At 37.1% G+C, this 5,000-nt stretch overlaps 1 protein-coding gene across 4 annotated transcripts in view; it reads left to right on the forward strand.

Moving 5' to 3' along the window:
* Positions 1 to 5,000, forward strand: part of LOC138047106 (putative carbonic anhydrase 5) — a 35,959-nt gene that overhangs the window by 6,741 nt on the left and 24,218 nt on the right. Inside the window, exon 1 of one of the 4 annotated variants that reach the window (XM_068893831.1) lies at positions 1 to 17. This exon is cut by the window's left edge and continues 86 nt beyond it. The exons of 2 other annotated variants lie outside the window; for them this stretch is intronic. The gene's annotated coding sequence lies outside the window, so the exon portion shown is untranslated. Of the gene's footprint in view, positions 18 to 3,937; positions 3,977 to 5,000 lie in introns of those variants that run through there. One more of the 4 variants, XM_068893832.1, reaches the window with a different exon arrangement.

A 5,000-nucleotide genomic window follows, 5' to 3' on the forward strand; every position in this document is an offset into this window, starting at 1 on the left:
AGCAAAGGTGGAGACAGGTAGGTTTTTAGTAAAGGGTATTAATATGGTTTATCGCACACTTTTTGTTTAGTGATCATGAAAAAACTTCTAACAAACAATTCTGGGTCCAATTCTTGATCCAATCAAAGGAAGACAAAGTGAATGAATCGCATCTCCTGGCTCCGCGAGCGCTTGTAAAAGAATGGAAAAAACAAATTTAGTTTTAAATCAGGGCTCTATTTCCAAAGGATCTTGATATTAGCAGGCAAGTCAGAACTTTAAGGAAAACGACAAAACGTTTAAGATTATAAGACAACTTTCGACAGAAACTTCTGTCATTTTCAATTGATTTATGTACAAAGTATTAGATAAATCTAAAACTATCCTTTTAATTCTCACATTGTCACGTTTTATGTACATTCCGTTGTTACTAATAGCACTTTTTCCTACTTATAAATTCAAGTTCTAACGCTTTGTACATTAATCAACTGAAGATGACAGAAGCTTCTGTCGAAACATGTCTTATAATCTTAAAAGTTTTGTCGTTTTCTTTAAAGGGCTCTATTTCAGTGATGAAAAACTTGAACCTTTTATGTCGTGGATAATGGAACCAAAAGGTCGAGACAGCAGAAAGCAAATCGTTATCTTTAAGAAGATTACGACATTTTTTTAATTTCCAAGACATGTTTGGATGTTACGAAAGTCATCGTCGGTTACAGAATATTTGAAAAATCGTTAGGACAAAATATAACAACCAGGCGAAACAAAGGATCTTGATATTAGCAGGCAAGCCACTTATTCATCGAATTCGTTCTGAAAGTCGCCTATAGCAATGAAGTCAGTACAAAGGTTCAAGACATGTTTCAACAGAAAATTCTGTCATCTTCAGTTGATTAATGTACAAAGCGTTAGAAGTTGATTTACAAGCAGTGTTGTGGTCTGTCTTCTGTGATGTATCATGGTTGGGAGGGTAAATGCTCGGAGAAATTAGCTACACCAAGCTACTCTAAAATCCGAGGGTAAATAAAGATATATGATGATGATGATGATGATGATAATGAAGCAGGAAAAAGTGCTAATTATGCTAACGTTTTATGTACATTCCGTTGTTACTAGCATAATTAGCACTTTTTCCTACTTTGAAATTCAAGTTCTAACGCTTTGTACATTAATCAACGGAAGATGACAGAAGTTTCTGTCGAAACATGTCTTATAATCTTAAAAGTTCTGTCGTTTTCTTTAAAGGGCTCTATTTGATGAGAAACTTGAATCTTCGTACTGACTTTATTACTATAGGCGACTTTCAGAACGAATTCTATGAATAAGTGGCGGGGTATTCAGCAGATAAGCTGTACTTTTTTCTATTTTTTACTTTTCTGTCTGCACTTTTAGTGGAACAAATCTTATTCTTACTGATTTTAGTCTTTAAAAATCTATATTTGTGAAAGAGCAATCGTTGTGTTATTATAATAGGATGACGTGGCCAGTAACTTTAGAACCGCAGCTGACAACACAGGCCCTTCATGTACCTCGAACCACTGAGAGCCTGCTCGCAGGCTAGTCTTCGTTGAATAAAAGTGCCAATTATTGTTCACAATTGTTGCAAAAAAGGAAACACGGTTTGATTTCTTTTCTTCCGTCCGCTTTATGTTGGAAGTAGATATTGTTCACACACCGTAGTGACCTCTTCACTGACACCCATTGAATTAATGGATCCATGTACGTGTTGGAATTTGTCACCGCAATGGCTTGAGATTCATGCCACAAAAGTAACTTTGAATCCTTATCATATTCAAGCGATAAAAAGAAAAACGCAATGATACAATAGGTGTTAGCCTCCTTAAAAAAAAACTCTATGGCCCAAAAGGAAAAGGGTGCCAAAGCAAAGCCCCGTTGCACTTAGAGAGACCCACACGTCAAGCACAAAGAGCCTATCTGCAAATAACCTCGAATAGGTAAATCAATTTGATCCTTGTTATAATAAATATATCATGAGTAGAATTAATTGATTAAGAAATTGGTCATTTTTAACACTTGAATTTCTTGAAGAAACATGAGTTATTTTGAATAGGAATGTTTAATAACCGTAATTTGTCACTTATCTGCTGCACTTCTGGTATTCTATTCGTAAATTTCTTTTACTTGAGTGAAAAATTCAATATTTAGCAACCGAAGGAATGAAGTGTGTTGAAATATCTATTACCCCAGGCAGTGTGTCATATTTTAGGAAAGGAGAAATGAGTGAATCAAGCGGAATTGGTCCAAGGAGCTATCCTTGAGGTGCGCGGCAGGAAGTACTTACGAAGCTAGAACTTAGGTACATTTTTCATAGTGACTATCTATAGGCGACTTTCACGATAGCCTCCGATGTAAAGCAAGTCATATGCATGGCAATACCTGTCCACGTATATCATAAAACTCAAGTCTTTTGCTGCGGCAACTTCGAGGCAGCTTTCTGCTCGGTTATCGGTTTCAGTATTCATACACTTGTCCATTCAGTCTCAACACTGCAAAATTATTAGAGATCAAAGAACTGTACTATGCACTTACCTGTGACTCGACATCTATAGTCCTGTGTCTTCACCGCTATACTTCAGCGACGAACATGCAGGATCAACCCAACACAGTTCTTTTCATTATTTACTTTTGTATACTAATCCTAACCTGAACCGAGGTTTAATTTTGGCTCTAAACAGGTTTCCTCAAATCATCTGAGTGCATATTCAACCTAGGTAAAGTGAGGATCACCAATTTAACCTGTAAAAACGGGTTCAACCTGAGACCCGGTTTTACCTGCAACATATATAGGTTGCAAATGGGCAAATTTATGTACTCCTATCAAATCTCGACCCTTCCCGTTCACTGTTAGCAAACAAAAATGTTTTACTAAAAAATGCAAATACATTCCTATTATACAAGAAATTATAAGACCTTCCAATTACTTTACTGCAGAACTAATACTAATAAACAATTCTCCGCGCTTTTTATCAAGGTCATAAGTTTTACAATCTTCCTAATTCCGATGTTGTTTCTGCCAACTCTCTTGCCTACGTATACTTTAAAGAAAAAACTTGAAGCTATTTATTTGTAACAATTATTAATGTATAACGCAGTTGAGTGTGTATATTGTTTCCTACGAAATTCATGTTTGATTGTTAAAGATCTGAAGTGCAATCTGTCTACTTTTTGGTCTTTTATCCTATTTAATATCTTTCAGTTTTCGAATCTCTAATTATCTCAGTCGTTCGTTAGTTAGAACAGATCCATTCTAGGTCGTGTTACTGAGGAGGTCTTGCCTAAGTTCGTTCAGACTGATAATGCGTCTCTAGTATAAAAACGGACGTGACAATGCTTTGGATGTTTTTCCTGATTTTCAGTCCTCTGTGACAGTTACAGAAAATCAGATTATTTCACATTTTTGGCATGAAATGCGTTGATATCATTTTTGGGAGATGGGAAGATACGTCAACCCAAAATGAATGGTATTTGGTTTACGATTTCACGGAATACTTGCTTTCGTTTTCGGTTTTATACACTTCATTGAAATTCGTGTCATGCATGATCACTGTGAAACTCGGAAAACCGCGAAGTCCAAATATAACAATTATATTTCTGCAATGTTAATTGTATGTATACTGATAAAGCAAAGTAAAACCCACGATAAGATACTATAAATAATCATACCAGTGTTTACGGGATCTGTATTATCTTTCTTTGCCCTCTCTGTTGCTGGAGTTCTTTTAAGAAGCTATACCACTTTTTCGTGATCTGTCAAAGTGCAGGAATGGTCCACCCTTCAATGAATTCATTGGGTGTCAGTAAAGAGGTAACTGGGTTGTGTCAACAATATCGACTCCCTATGTAAAAAGAGTGGAGGCAGCCACGTCCCAATTCAAGGTAACTTAAGCCTTAAAACTGTTGGCTTTTAGTCTTCTGGTTTCTTCTTCTGTTAGGGCTTCGTGCGTCCCATCATGACTGAACAAACTAATGCGCACAGGTAGGAGCCGATTACATAAGCCGGGCTGGCCCGGTTAGGTGGGCTGGCTCGTTTAGCCGAGATCCCCGGCACGTCTGAGAAAAACACCAAAAATCAAGTTTGCAATTACATGGAAAAATCTCAGCGCGGTTAGCCGAGATTCCGGCATTCAGATGTCGATGGATAGCAGCGAAGCCCATAAAAATTAATTAATAATGCTGGAAACTGCATTTATTGCCGGGCTACTTTCGGGAAATCGGTGACACAAGTGAAGGGCGATCAATTTTTGAGAATGGTAAGAAATCGAGCGTTTTCATGACATGGCCGTGGCGAGTACACGATCCTCGAATTAAAAAATCAAAATTGAAGCATATCGTACAATACACATGAATCTCATATCTCATCTCATAGAAAATAAACAAATGAAGGGGTATTTCCGGCTTAGACGTACTTAGCCTGTCTTTTCTTAGGGAAACCAGAGCCGGAAATGGACGGGGTACTCAGGGCAGGGGTCCCAGAACCTTGTTTTATGATAGTGGTTCGCGACGTTCCCAAAGAGTCTCAAAACATGGAGCTTAGTTGCTTTAAACAACAAAAAATTAACTGAAAGGTTTTTAATCAGAATTAAGCCAGGTTTATCATTAACCCTTTTTTTTGAGCACATGACTTTCTCTAGCCCTTTATTCTCAACAAACTGCGGCATTCAAGTTTTGATCGTTTTGTATTGTACGGTGAAAAATTGGCCACTGTGCAAACACTGTTCAAAGCGCGTTCACTATAATCTGCGCATGTACACGCTCTTTTATCATGTAAAATTCGAGCTGTCTCTTTTTTGTAGACACATCATTAGATGTGTTCATGTTTCCACCGTTTAATACTGTTGACATAGTCACGAGATTTTCGTCCCCATTACGTTTCGTAGTAAAGTAATTAGAGGTTTTTGCTCTTATCATCATAGTATTTGGTGACCAAAACTCTTTGTAGGAGATGCGTGACACTCAACAATTAATAAACAAGTAGAGTGATATAAAATAAATATCAAAAA

This window comes from Montipora capricornis, chromosome 4, assembly GCF_036669925.1.
Source record: "Montipora capricornis isolate CH-2021 chromosome 4, ASM3666992v2, whole genome shotgun sequence".
Taxonomy (NCBI): Eukaryota; Metazoa; Cnidaria; class Anthozoa; order Scleractinia; family Acroporidae; genus Montipora; species Montipora capricornis.